A 14,962-nucleotide genomic window follows, 5' to 3' on the forward strand; every position below is an offset into this window, starting at 1 on the left:
CACCTCGCGTGCACCTTCGGCGGGGTTGCGCGCCCTGGTGGGCACCATGGTGCGCACCAAGGAGCGCTCCGAAGTGTGCTCCAAGGTGCGGCGTGCACGAAGTCGGAGCCCGGTTTGCCCCGGGTGCGCACCTCGCGTGCACCTTCGGCGGGGTTGCGCGCCCTGGTGGGCACCATGGTGCGCACCAAGGAGCGCTCCGAAGTGTGCTCCAAGGTGCGGCGTGCACGAAGTCGGAGCCCGGTTTGCCCCGGGTGCGCACCTCGCGTGCACCTTCGCCGCGGTGGGCACCATGGCGTGCACGAAGTCGGAGCCCGGTTTGCCCCGGGTGCGCACCTCGCGTGCACCTTCGCCGGGGTGGGCACCTCGGCTGGGTTGCGCGCCCTGGTGCGCACCAAGGAGCGCTCCGAAGTGTGCTCCAAGGTGCGGCGTGCACGAAGTCGGAGCCCGGTTTGCCCCGGGTGCGCACCTCGCGTGCACCTTCGCCAGGGTGGGCACCTCGGTGCGCACACCTTCTCAATGTTTTCTTGCCTTTTCTGGAAATTGGTGAAGGCAGCGCATCAAAGGTGCGCACCTCGGTGTGCTCCGAGGTGCGAACCCGAGAGCGCTCCGAGGTGCCCACGAAGTCGAAAGTCGGGTTAATTGCATTGTTTTCCCCGGGTGCGCTCCGAGGTGTGCAACATCGGCGCGCACCAAGGAGGGCTCCGAAGTGTGCTCCAAGGTGCGCACGATGGCGTGCACCTCTGGTGCGCACGATTCGGAGCTCGGTTTGACCGGGGTGCGCACACCTTGGCTGGGTTGCGCACCTTTTGTGCGCTCCAAGGTGCGCACGAAGTCGGAGCTCGGTTTGCCCCGGGTGCGCACCTTCGCCAGGGTGCGCACCTTGATGCGCACGCCTTGGCTGGGCTGCGCACCTTGGTGGGCGCCATGGTGCGCACCTTTCGTGCGCTCCAAGGTGCGCACGAAGTCGGAGCTCGGTTTGCCCCGGGTGCGCACCTTGGTGGGCGCCATGGTGCACTCCGAGGTGCCCAAGATTGGTGCGCACCAAGGAGCGCTCCGAAGTGCGCTCCAAGGTGCGCGCGAAGTCGAAAGTTGGGTTAATTGTCCGGTTTGCCTCGGGTGCGCACCTTGCGTGCACCTTCGCCAGGGTGGGCGCCTTGGTGCGCACACCTTGGCTGGGCTGCGCACACCTTGGCACCCGCGTTTCCTTCATTTTAAATTTTTTTTTTTTACAATCTCTCAAGTGGGAAATTCTATAATCTCAACTTTTTTTGCCTTTTCAGGAAACTTTTGAATGGAGCGCATCATTGGTGCGCTCCGAAGTGTGCTCCAAAGCTCTCTCCAGCTGCGTGCACCTGCCCCGGCCGCGCACCCGGCCCCGCCCAGCTTCGCTCACCTGTCCCGGGCGTCTGGTGCGGAACCTTAGAGTAAGAAACATCACCGTGCACCTTGGCCAACGTGCGCGACTCGACCGAGCGCGCACTGGCCGAGGTGCACACCGATTTCACCTGGGTGCGCGCGCAGCACCTCGGGCGCACCGGGGTGCGCGCACAACGCCCGGGTTGCACCGTGGCCTGTGTGCTCGGGGCGCCTCGGGTGCGCGCTCGGTGTCGCCCCCCGCGCGCGCGGTAGTTCGGGCAGCGCACCCCGGCCCGGCCCGGCCCCGACGAGAACGCAAACGGGCAAAAGGTTTATTCAAATAGCATTGCGACGCCCGGCGAAAAACTAAAAAAGGGTGCAACACCGGGACTTCCCGGGAGGTCACCCATCCCAGTACTACTCCGGCCCAAGCGCGCTTAACTGCGGAGTTCTGATGGGATCCGGTGCACTAATGCTGGTATGATCGCACCCGTTATGAGCTTGTCGCAGTGTGTACTTAGCAAACCGCGACCCACGTGCGAATCCACCCCGGCCACCCACCCCCGTCGAGGTGCACACCCTCCCTCGCGAAGTGCGCCCCGTTCGCCAAGTGTGAGCCCTGCCCGGGTGCGCGCACCTTGCTAGGGCGTCGGGTGTGCACCCGGCCCGGCCTACGTGCGTGCACCTGGAGGGGGCGTCGTGTGCGTGCAGTGTCCCGTCTGCAACGCGGTGCCCACACACCACCTCGGGCGCAACGACCTGCGCTCACATGTGGGCCGAGTGCACCTTGGTGCATGTTCGGGGCGCCTCGGGTGCACGCTCGATCTTGCCCCGGTGCACCAAGGCGCTCGGTTTGCCCCGGGTGCGCACTTGGTGCAAGGTGGGCACCCAAAATAGGGATCAAGCACCAAAACACAAGTTTCGGGATGCAAAATGGGACCCAAGGACCACAAATGCGTTCCAAGACCCATGATGGGTCCACGAGAACAAAAATGTGTTCCGAGACTTAATAAACAAATATTGGGTTTTAGGAGAAGAAACATGCTCTGATGCCCAAAACGAGAATCGACCCCGAAAAGGCCACAGGCCAAAAGTGGGATGCGAGACAAAAAAAAATGGGACCCGAGGACCAAAATTGGGTTCCCAGGTCGAAGACAGGGCAACCGGACAAGAAACGACCTCTAAGGCTCGAAATGAGTCCCGACGACTAAAACTTGACAAGAAGCACCCATCAGGCACCCAACTCGACACCCATGGGATGCCGACCCACCCGGGCTTCCACCTAGCACACCTTGGCACCCACCCACCCTCGCACCCAACCTCGCACCCAACTTAGCACCTTTGAACCCACATTGGCACTCACCCTGACCCTGGCACCTTGGAACCCACATTGGCACTCACCTTGACCCTGGCACCCACCTTTGCACTCACCTTGGGACCCACCCTGGCTCCCACCTCGGCACCCACCCAGACACCCACCTTGGTTCCTTGGCACCCACCTTGGATCCTTGGCACCCACCCCGACACCCACCTTGGCACGCAACTTGGCTACTTGCCACCCACCTTGGCTCCTTGACGCCCACCCCGACAACCACCCCGTGACCTACCCTGGCTAGGGTTGGTGCACACCCACCCTGGTGCCCACCTTGGCACCCACCCTATGACCCACCTTGGCACGCACCTTAGTACCCACCCCGTTACCCACCCTAGGACCCACCCCGTGACCCACCTTGGCCAGGGTGGGTGCACCCACCCTGGTGCCCACCTTGGCACCCACCCATCCTAGCACCCAGCCTGTGACCGGGCTTGGAACCCAACCTTGCACCCGCACCCGTCTTGGCCAGTGTGGGTGCGCACCCATCCTGGCACCCACGTTGTGACACACCCTTTAACCCACGCACCCTAGCACCCACGTTGGCACCCACCTTGGAACCCAACCTAGCAACTTGGCACCCACCCCGTGACCCACCTTGGCATCCACCATAGCAGTCGCCGACTTGGCACCCACCTCGGCACCCACCTTGACACTTGTGGACCCACCTTGCCACTCACCCTAGCATCGACCCATCCTAGCACCCACCCTGGCACCTTTGCACCCTAGCACTCACCCATCCTAGCACCTAACCTGTGACCCACCTTGACACTCACCCTCGCACCCACCTTGGAACCCAACCTAGCACCCACCCACCCTGACACCAACCCTAGCACCTACCCACCCTTGCACCCACCCTGTGACCCATCTTGGCACCCACCCATCCTACCACTCAACCTATCACCCACCTTCTCACCCACCTTGGCATCCACCTTAGCACCCACCCACACTGGCACCTTGGCACCCACCTCGGGCAAGGTGGGTGCACACCCACCCTGGCACCCAATTTAGAACCCACCGAGCATGTTACCCACCTTGGCACCCACATTGCAGCCCACCCTAGTACCCACCCTATGACCCACATTGGCATCCACACCCTAGCACCCAGGCACCTCGACACCCGCCTTGACACCCACCCTAGCACTGAACCTGTGACCCACCTTGGAACTCACCCTAGAACCCACCCACCCTGTGAACCACCTTGGCATCCACCTTAGCACCCACCCACCTTGGCACCCACTCTAGCACTCACCCATCCTAACACCCAACTTGTTACCCACCTTGGCACCCGCCCTCGCGTCCACCTTGAAACCCACCCTAGCACCCACCCACGCAGGAGCCCACCTTGGCACCCAACCTAACACCCACGCATCCTGGCACCCAACTTGTGACCCACCTTGGAACCCACCCTAGTACCCACCTTTGAACCCACTATATCACCAACCCACCTTGGCACCCACCCTATGACCCTCTTTGGAATCCACCCTAGCACGCACCCACCCTGGCACCCACCATGGAGCGCACCCTAGCACCCACCCACCTCGGCACGCACCTCAACACCCACCTTGGTGTGCGCACTGCGCCAACCTCTCAAAGACCCTATGTGGTGCGCTCCAAAGTGTACACCTTTGGTGCGCTCCAAGGTGCGCACCTTTGGTGCACACCGAGGTGCACACCAAAGTGTGCACCGAGGTGAGCACCAAAGTGCACTCCAGGGTGCACACCAAGGCGTGCACCTTTGGTGCGGTCAATGCAAACGAATTCGGAAGTTGGGGTCGATGTCCTAATCGCTGCTGCAGACTACACGTATGAGAATCGGACAAATAGCTTTATATAGGGGAGGTGTTGCGTTTGATGGGTCGACTCCCCTGGTTGTGTGCACTGCACCAACTTCAAAGACCCTGTCTTGTTTAAGAAGTCAAAAGTTGGGGTGGATGTCCTAATCATTGCTGCAGTCTACGCATGTATGAGAATCAGACAAATAGCTTATATAGGGGAGGTGTTGCATTCGGTGGGTTGACTCCCCTGGTTGTGCGCACTGCGCCAACCTCAAAGACCCCGCATAGCAGAAGAAGTCGGAAGTCGGATTTTGGTGAGCACCAAGGCGTGCACCTTTGGTGCGGTCAACGCAGACGAATTCAGAAGTTGGGGTGGATGTCCTAATCGTTGTTGCAGGCTACACATGTATGAGAATCAGACAAATAGCTTATATAGGGGAGGTGTTGGGTTTGATGGGTCAACTCCCTTGGTTGTGCGCATTACGCCAACCTCAAAGACCTTGTTTTCGTTAAGAAGTCAAAAGTTGGGGTCAATGTCCTAATGGCTCCTGCAGGCTACACATGTATGAGAATCGGACAAATAGCTTATATAGGGGAGGTGTTGGGTTTGATGGGTCGACTCCCCTGGTTGTGCGCATTACGTCAACCTCAAAGACCTTGTTTTCGTTAAGAAGTCAAAAGTTGGGGTCGATGTCCTAATTGCTCCTGTAGACTACACATGTATGAGAATCAGACAAATAGCTTATATAGGGGAGGTGTTGGGTTTGATGGGTTGACTCCCCTAGTTGTTCGCATTACACCAACCTCAAAGACCTTGTTTTCGTTTAGAAGCCGAAAGTTGGGGTCGATGTCCTAATTGCTCCTGCAGGCTACGCATGTATGAGAATCAGACAAATAGCTTATATAGGGGAGGTGTTGGGTTTGATGGGTCGACTCCCCTGGTTGTGCGCATTGCGCCAACCTCAAAGACCCTGCATTGCGGATGAAGTCGAAAGTCAGAGTTTGGTGTGCTACAAGGTGTGGTCGAAGGTGCTCACCTAGGTGTGCACCTTTGGAGCACAGGAAAAGTGCCCTCCAAAAGTGCGCACCTTTGGAGTGCACAAAAGTGCCCTCCAAAAGTGCGCACCTTTGGAGCGCAGAAAAGTGCCCTCCAAAAAGTGCCCTCCAAAAGTGCGCACCTTTGGAGCGCAGAAAAGTGCCCTCCAAAAAGTGCCCTCCAAAAGTGCGCACCTTTGGAGCGCAGAAAAGTGCCCTCCAAAAAGTGCCCTCCAAAAGTGCGCACCTTTGGAGCGCAGAAAAGTGCCCTCCAAAAAGTGCCCTCCAAAAGTGCGCACCTTTGGAGCGCAGAAAAGTGCCCTCCAAAAAGTGCCCTCCAAAAGTGCGCACCTTTGGAGCGCAGAAAAGTGCCCTCCAAAAAGTGCCCTCCAAAAGTGCGCACCTTTGGAGCGCAGAAAAGTGCCCTCCAAAAAGTGCCCTCCAAAAGTGCGCACCTTTGGAGCGCAGAAAAGTGCCCTCCAAAAAGTGCCCTCCAAAAGTGCGCACCTTTGGAGCGCAGAAAAGTGCCCTCCAAAAAGTGCCCTCCAAAAGTGCGCACCTTTGGAGCGCAGAAAAGTGCCCTCCAAAAAGTGCCCTCCAAAAGTGCGCACCTTTGGAGCGCAGAAAAGTGCCCTCCAAAAGTGCGCACTTTTGGTGCGCACCAAGGCGCTGGTTCGGTCGTTGCAGGCGAGTTCGGAAGTTGGGGTCGATGTCCTGAGCGGAGGTGCAAACTACACAGGTGTCGGAATCGGACAAATAGCTTATATAGGGGAGGTGTATGCTTCGATGGGTCGACTCCCCAGGTTGAGCGCACCGCGCCAACCTCAAAGACCCTACGGTATGGATGAAGTCGGAAGTTGGGTCCGATGACCGATTCGATTAGTAGGTATGCTCATGAGGTCGGAATTTGGGTCCGATGACCTGCCATGTGCAGGAAGGCGAATGTTGACACTGTGCGTTGCAAGGTGCACACCAAGGCGCTGGTGCGGTCTTTTTAGTCGAGTTCGGAAGTTGGGGTCGATGTCCTGATCGGAGGTGCAAGCTACACAGGTGTGGGAATCGGACAAATAGCTTATATAGGGGAGGTGTATGCTTCGTTGGGTCGACTCCCCGGGTTGAGCGCACCGCGCCAACCTCAAAGACCCTACGGTATGGATGAAGTCGGAAGTTGGGTCCGATGACCGATTCGATATGTAGGCATACTCGCGAGGTCGGAATTTGGGTCCGATGACCTGCCACGTGCAGGAAGGCGAATGTTGGCACTGTGCGTTGCAAGGTGCGCACCAAGGCGCTGGTTCGGTCGTTGGAGGCGAGTTCGGAAGTTGGGGTCGATGTCTTGATCGGAGGTGCAAACTACACAGGTGTGGGAATCGGACAAATAGCTTATATAGGGGAGGTGTATGCTTCGTTGGGTCGACTCCCCGGGTTGAGCGCACCGCGCCAACCTCAAAGACCCTACGGTATGGATGAAGTCGGAAGTTGGGTCCGATGACCGATTCGATATGTAGGCATACTCGCGAGGTCGGAATTTGGGTCCGATGACCTGCCATGTGCAGGAAGGCGAATGTTGGGACTGTGCGTCGCAAGGTGCGCACCAAGGCGCTGGTGCCGTCGTTGCAGTCGAGTTCGGAAGTTGGGGTCGATGTCCTGGTCAGAGGTGCAAACTACACAGGTGTGGGAATCGGACAAATAGCTTATATAGGGGAGGTGTATGCTTCGATGGGTCGACTCCCTGGGTTGAGCGCACCGCGCCAACCTCAAAGACCCTACAGTATGGATGAAGTCGGAAGTTGGGTCCGATGACCGATTCGATACGTAGGCATATTGGCGAGGTCTGAATTTGTGTCCGATGACCTGCCATGCGCAGGAAGGCGGAATTTGGGTCCGATGACCGAGTTGATGGCGTGCCATGCGCAGAAAGGCGGAATTTGGGTCCGATGACCGAGTTGATGTTGATGGCCCGCCATGCACAGGAAGGCGGAATTTGGGTCCGATGACCGATTTGAAGGCGTGCCATACGCAAAAAGGCGGAGTTTGGGTCCGATGACCGAGTTGATATTGATGGCCCGCCATGCGCAGGAAGGCGGAATTTGGGTCCGATGACCTGACATACGCATGGAGTCCGACTCGGGGGCCGATGTTCGATTCGATGACTTGCATTGTGGGTAAAGTCGGAAGTTGTGGTCTTTGACCCGATTCGATGACCAGACTTCGGCTGCTTGAGAATCGGACAAATAACTTATATAGGGGAGGTAGTGTTCTCGAGCATCCTCCCCCCGTGCCCGTTTATGTCGATTGATGCTGGTGCTCGACTGGTTGGAGCGCTCGGATGCAAAAATCTTGCACCAGGATTTATCGATTGTGATGGACACGGCAAGTCTCCTGATTGCTATGCAGGAGCTCATCGTGAATCTCTATGCGGCCTTGGTATGGACTCGACCTGCGGAATGGTTCGGCAATGGTAGTCGCTCCAACACGTCCTTGCAATGGCCACAGAGGTGATTCGACTAGAGCTCCAGTCTAGCTTTTGGGTTGCTTGGCGGACTGGTATAGCCGCGATCGAGTTCCGGCCATGAACGTTTTAGATAGCTCTTGGGCTTTCTGGGACGGAAGTCGGAAGTTTGGGCTGTTGTCCGATTTGATGACCATTCTTCGGATGTGTGAGAATCGGACAAATAACTTATATAGGGGACTGTGTTGTCTCACGCAGCCCCCTCCGTGCCCCTCTATCTCGACCGATGTTGGTGCTTGAAAGGGTTGGGATCGCTCGGATTTATAAACGTGCACCACCATTTGTCGAGTGTGAGGGACGCGGCAGGTCTCCTAAATGCTATGCGGGCGCTCTCTGAGAATCTCTATCCGGCCTCGACACAGACTAGTCTTGCTGAATGGTTTGGCACTGGTAGTCGATCCAACACGTCGTTGTTGTGGCCGCCTAGGCGATTCGATTCGAGCCCCCGTCTAGCTTTTGGGTTGCTTGGCGGATTTTGCCCTATCCGCAAGTGAGCTCGGTCCCTAAACGTTCGAGAAACCCGATTGCTATGCGCCGACTCTCTTTCTTGCGAGCCTCCATCTAGCTTTTGGGTCTCTACGGAACGGAAGTCGGAATCTGGGACCGTTGTTTGATTCGACGAGGCAGACTACGGTTGTGCGAGAATCGGACAAATAACTTATATAGGGGAGGTGTTGACTGGAGCATTCTCCCCCGTGCCCCTCTAACTCGACCAATGCTGGCGCTCGAACGGTGGTAGCGCTCGGATTTTCATTGAGCGCCAGCATTGGTCGATTTAGAGGGGCATGCGAGATTCCCGAATGCTATGCGAGGGCTCTAACGGAAATGTCTATTGGTTTCGGTATGGATGCAATTGCGAGTGGTTCGGCAAAGGTAGTCGTTCCGATGCGTCCATGTCGTGGCCAAATCGATAATTCGATTTGAGCCCTCGTATAGCATTTGGGTCTCTCGATGTGATTCCGCATTCCAGTCCCTTTGGGCACTGCTTGAGCCGCATCCCAGGGGGTTCCCTTCCCAATAATCTGCCTCGCAACCCGATTGCTATGCGGTGAGGCTCCTCGGCCGCCTCGGAACTATCTGTGTATCAGACGCATCGCGGGATAAGGGGTTGGCAACGGTAGTCGCCCCAAGCGCGTCCGATGCTTGGACCATTCCGAGGCGGCCCTGAAGCCTCTTCCGTCTAGCCGTTGGGTCCTTCTCGCCGCATCCCTCGCCTCGCACCCCGATTGCTATGCGGTGAGGCTCCTCGGCCGCCTCGGAACTATCTGTGTATCGGACGCGTCGCGGGATAAGGGGTTGTCACTGGTAGTCGCCCCAAGCGCGTCCGATGCTTGGACCATTCCGAGGCGGCCCTGAAGCCTCTTCCGTCTAGCCGTTGGGTCCTTCTCGCCGCATCCCTCGCCTCGCACCCCGATTGCTATGCGGTGAGGCTCCTCGGCCGCCTCGGAACTATCTGTGTATCGGACGCGTCGCGGGATAAGGGGTTGTCATTGGTAGTCGCCCCAAGCGCGTCCGATGCTTGGACCATTCCGAGGCGGCCCTGAAGCCTCTTCCGTCTAGCCGTTGGGTCCTTCTCGCCGCATCCCTCGCCTCGCACCCCGATTGCTATGCGGTGAGGCTCCTCGGCCGCCTCGGAACTATCTGTGTATCGGACGCGTCGCGGGATAAGGGGTTGTCACTGGTAGTCGCCCCAAGCGCGTCCGATGCTTGGACCATTCCGAGGCGGCCCTGAAGCCTCTTCCGTCTAGCCGTTGGGTCCTTCTCGCCGCATCCCTCGCCTCGCACCCCGATTGCTATGCGGTGAGGCTCCTCGGCCGCCTCGGAACTATCTGTGTATCGGACGCGTCGCGGGATAAGGGGTTGTCACTGGTAGTCGCCCCAAGCGCGTTCGATGCTTGGACCATTCCGAGGCGGCCCTGAAGCCTCTTCCGTCTAGCCGTTGGGTCCTTCTCGCCGCATCCCTCGCCTCGCACCCCGATTGCTATGCGGTGAGGCTCCTCGGCCGCCTTGGAACTATCTGTGTATCGGACGCGTCGCGGGATAAGGGGTTGTCACTGGTAGTCGCCCCAAGCGCGTCCGATGCTTGGACCATTCCGAGGCGGACCCGAAGCCTCTTCCGTCTAGCCGTTGGGTCCTTCTCGCCGCATCCTTCGCCTCGCACCCCGATTGCTATGCGGTGAGGCTCCTCGGCCGCCTCGGAACTATCTGTGTATCGGACGCGTCGCGGGATAAGGGGTTGTCACTGGTAGTCGCCCCAAGCGCGTCCGATGCTTGGACCATTCCGAGGCGGACCCGAAGCCTCTTCCGTCTAGCCGTTGGGTCCTTCTCGCCGCATCCCTCGCCTCGCACCCCGATTGCTATGCGGTGAGGCTCCTCGGCCGCCTTGGAACTATCTGTGTATCGGACGCGTCGCGGGATAAGGGGTTGTCACTGGTAGTCGCCCCAAGCGCGTCCGATGCTTGGACCATTCCGAGGCGGACCCGAAGCCTCTTCCGTCTAGCCGTTGGGTCCTTCTCGCCGCATCCCTCGCCTCGCACCCCGATTGCTATGCGGTGAGGCTCCTCGGCCGCCTTGGAACTATCTGTGTATCGGACGCGTCGCGGGATAAGGGGTTGTCACTGGTAGTCGCCCCAAGCGCGTCCGATGCTTGGACCATTCCGAGGCGGACCCGAAGCCTCTTCCGTCTAGCCGTTGGGTCCTTCTCGCCGCATCCCTCGCCTCGCACCCCGATTGCTATGCGGTGAGGCTCCTCGGCCGCCTTGGAACTATCTGTGTATCGGACGCGTCGCGGGATAAGGGGTTGTCACTGGTAGTCGCCCCAAGCGCGTCCGATGCTTGGACCATTCCGAGGCGGCCCCGAAGCCTCTTCCGTCTAGCCGTTGGGTCCTTCTCGCCGCATCCCTCGCCTCGCACCCCGATTGCTATGCGGTGAGGCTCCTCGGCCGCCTTGGAACTATCTGTGTATCGGACGCGTCGCGGGATAAGGGGTTGTCACTGGTAGTCGCCCCAAGCGCGTCCGATGCTTGGACCATTCCGAGGCGGCCCCGAAGCCTCTTCCGTGTAGCCGTTGGGTCCTTCTCGCCGCATCCCTCGCCTCGCACCCCGATTGCTATGCGGTGAGGCTCCTCGGCCGCCTTGGAACTATCTGTGTATCGGACGCGTCGCGGGATAAGGGGTTGTCACTGGTAGTCGCCCCAAGCGCGTCCGATGCTTGGACCATTCCGAGGCGGACCTGAAGCCTCTTCCCTCTAGCCGTTGGGGCTTTCTCGCCGCATCCCTCGCCTCGCACCCTGATTGCTATGCTGTGAGGCTCCTCGGCCGCCTTGGAACTATCTGTGTATCGGACGCATCGCGGGATAAGGGGTTGGCAGTGGTAGTCGCCCCAAGCGCATCCGATGCTTGGACCATTCCGAGGCGGCCCTGCAGCCTCTTCCGTCTAGCCGTTGGGGCCATCTCGCCGCATCCCCCACCTCGCACCACGATTGCTATGCGGTGAGGCTCCTTGGCCGCCTCGGAACTATCTGTGTATCGGACGCATCGCGGGATAAGGGGTTGTCACTGGTAGTCGCCCCAAGCGCGTCCGATGCTTGGACTATTCCGAGGCGGCCCTGCAGCCTCTTCCGTCTAGCCGTTGGGGCCATCTCGCTGCATCCCCCACCTCCTCGGCCGCCTCGGAACTATCTGTGTATCGGACGCATCGCGGGATAAGGGGTTGGCAGTGGTAGTCGCCCCAAGCGCGTCCGATGCTTGGACTATTCCGAGGCAGCCCTGCAGCCTCTTCCGTCTAGCCTTTGGGGCCATCTCGCCGCATCCCTCGCCTCGCACCCCGATTGCTATGCGGTGAGGCTCCTCGGCCGCCTGGGAACTATCTTCGTATCGGACGCATCGCGGGATAAGGGGTTGTCACTGGTAGTCGCCCCAAGCGCGTCCGATGCTTGGACTATTCCGAGGCGGCCCTGTGGCCTCTTCCGTCTAGCCGTTGGGGCCATCTCGCCGCATCCCCCACCTCGCACCCCGATTGCTATGCGGTGAGGCTCTTCGGCCGCCTTGGAACTATCTTCGTATCGGACGCATCGCGGGATAAGGGGTTGTCACTGGTAGTGGCCCCAAGCGCGTCCGATGCTTGGACTATTCCGAGGCGGCCCTGCAGCCTCTTCCGTCTAGCCGTTGGGGCCATCTCGCCGCATCCCCCACCTCGCACCCCGATTGCTATGCGGTGAGGCTCCTCGGCCGCCTTGGAACTATCTTCGTATCGGACGCATCGCGGGATAAGGGGTTGTCACTGGTAGTCACCCCAAGCGCGTCCGATGCTTGGACTATTCCGACGCGGCCCTGTGGCCTCTTCCGTCTAGCCGTTGGGGCCATCTCGCCGCATCCCCCACCTCGCACCCCGATTGCTATGCGGTGAGGCTCCTCGGCCGCCTTGGAACCATCTTCGTATCGGACGCATCGCGGGATAGGGGGCTGTCACTGGTAGTCGCCCCAAGCGTGTCCGATGCTTGGACCATTCCTAGGCGGCCCTGAAGCCTCTTCCGTCTAGCCGTTGGGGCCTTCCCGCCCCATCCCTCGCCTCGCACCCCCGATTGCTATGCGGTGAGGCTCCTCGGCCGCCTTGGAACCATCTGTGTATCGGACGCATCGCGGGATAAGGGGTTGGCACTGGCAGTCGCCCCAAGCGCGTCCGATGCTTGGACCATTCCGAGGTGGCCCTGAAGCCTCTTCCGTCTAGCCGTTGGGGCCTTCCCGCCCCATCCCTCGCCTCGCACCCCGATTGATATGCGGTGAGGCTCCTCGGCCGCCTTGGAACTATCTGTGTATCGGACGCATCGCGGGATAAGGGGTTGGCACTGGTAGTCGTCCCAATCGCATCCGATGCTTGGACCATTCCGAGGCGGCCCTGCAGCCTCTTCCGTTTAGCCGTCGGGGCCTTCCCGCCGCATCCCTCGCCTCGCATCCCGATTCCTATGCGGTGAGTCTTCTCGGCCGCCGCGGAACTATACCTGTTATTGCTACTGCATCCTTCGGCTGGTAACCTCCTCTGCCGCCTTGGAACGTTCTCTTTGTCGGACGCGTCGCGGGATAAGGGGTTGGCACTGGTAGTCGCCCCAAGCGCGCCCGATGCATAGACCGCTCCGAGTCGACCTTGCTTTCAGCCTCTCACATGCATAGACCTCTCTGAGTCGACCCTGCAGCCTCTCACGTTTAGCCTTTGGAATCTCGCCTCACAACATGATTGCTATCCTTGATGCATCCCTTGCCTCGAGCCCTGATTGCTTTCTTGGCTGCATCCCTCCTCTCCTCACAGCCCGGTTGTCATCACTGCTTCATCCGTCGCTTCATGCATTCTGGCTGCTGGGCCCTTCCCACCGCACACCTCGATTGCTATCTCTTCTGCATCACACACCCCGATTGCTATCTCTGCTACATCCCTCGGCTCTCACTTCTGCATCCTTCGCCTCACACCTCGATTGCTATCAATGCTGCATCCGTAACCTCACACCCCGATTGCTATGCGGGGAGGCTCCTTGGCCGCCTTGGAAATTTCTGTGTGTCGGACGCACCGCGGGATAAGGGGTTGGCACTGGTAGTCGCCCCAAGTGCGCCCGATTCTTAGACCGCTTCGAGGTGACCTCGTAGCCTCTTTCGTCCAGGCTTCCTGCCTTCAACGCCCTTTTTACACCTCGATTGCTATGCGCGGGCTCGTTGGCGTCTATCACCTCTCTGCGAAGAGTGGCACGATGATTGTTGGGGTAAATCGTAGCAGTCCGATCTCTGGCCTTGGGCCATTGTGAGGGCTGATCGATTTCCTGTGCGCATCTCGTGTTCGCCCAGTAACAGACTCGACGACTTGTAATCGGTCTTGTTCCCGATTGTTCCTGGAGGTAGTCTTCGGAACTCTTGGATTTGACCTGTCACTCGAACTGTCCTCTTCCGAGGATGCTTGTGTGTGTGTGCTTGTGCCATTTCCTTGGCGGTATTAACGAGATATTAAAGAGCGGAGTGAGCGCCTCGCCCAGCTATGTTTGGGGCTCTCACTCCCTTACCCGGTGTGCGACCGCTTTGCACGTAGGTTGCGGAGCATCGCGACTCTTTCGATGTTTGGCGGTTGTCTTCCGGTGATGCGTTGGTCCCGAAGTGCACGTTACTAGCATTTCTGCCATTGTTCTCGATCTTTGGCACGTTCCTTCGTTGCAATTGGATATATATCTCCGTTTATACGCGCAGGCTTCTCCCGCCTATTCAGCGCTGTCCCACTCTCAGCACTCTCGTGGTCTCCTTGGCTTCTCTCTCCCGTGAGCGAGCTCTCTTCTCGAGTCTTTTCCATGTCCCATGGAGGTTGCCTTGCGAAATTCGGGCACACAAACGTGACCGGATAAGAGCGGAATTGCCTATGAGGAGAAGCTCACCTTAGGGAGCAGCAATGCCGAGTGTTTCGACAGAGGGTAGAGGGGGCGTTGTTTGGGCGGTTGCACAAAAGAGTGCTACGTTTGCACTGAAGGTTGCTTCTTCGTCTCCGACGAACTCTTCGAGGCAAAAAAGCTTGTTTACGGGGTCGAGGTGGGACTGTTCGTGCGAGTTGCGCCACCAAAAGTGCGTAGGGGGCATATACCTGGGAAATGGATGTCTCTGAGTGGCCTTACTCGGTCGCGTGCACGGTGCATTCTCTAACGGCAGGACTGTCGCGAGCATGTGCGGTTCGGATGTTTTCGGGTAAAGGGTTCCGTACGGGATGTTCTTCCCAGGCTCCTGTGAACCGAGACTCTGCATCGTCATGCTCCGGCTCCCGTGGGTGCTTCATGCCTCGTCGAGCTGTTTGTCGTGGACGATTAAGGCCGAGGCCTTCCTTCGAGAGGGGAATTGTTCAGGCTGGTCGAGGCGGGATTGTTCGTGCGGGGTGCACCACCAAAA

At 59.0% G+C, this 14,962-nt stretch overlaps 1 non-coding gene across 1 annotated transcript; it reads right to left on the reverse strand.

Moving 5' to 3' along the window:
* Nucleotides 1-1,729: 1,729 nt before the first annotated feature.
* LOC131870902 (5S ribosomal RNA) lies at nucleotides 1,730-1,848 on the reverse strand. The gene has a single exon (XR_009369203.1). It is a non-coding gene; the product is annotated as a 5S ribosomal RNA (ribosomal RNA).
* Nucleotides 1,849-14,962: the final 13,114 nt, after the last annotated feature.

The sequence above is a fragment of the Cryptomeria japonica genome, unplaced genomic scaffold (assembly GCF_030272615.1).
Source record: "Cryptomeria japonica unplaced genomic scaffold, Sugi_1.0 HiC_scaffold_356, whole genome shotgun sequence".
NCBI classification, from domain to species: Eukaryota; Viridiplantae; Streptophyta; class Pinopsida; order Cupressales; family Cupressaceae; genus Cryptomeria; species Cryptomeria japonica.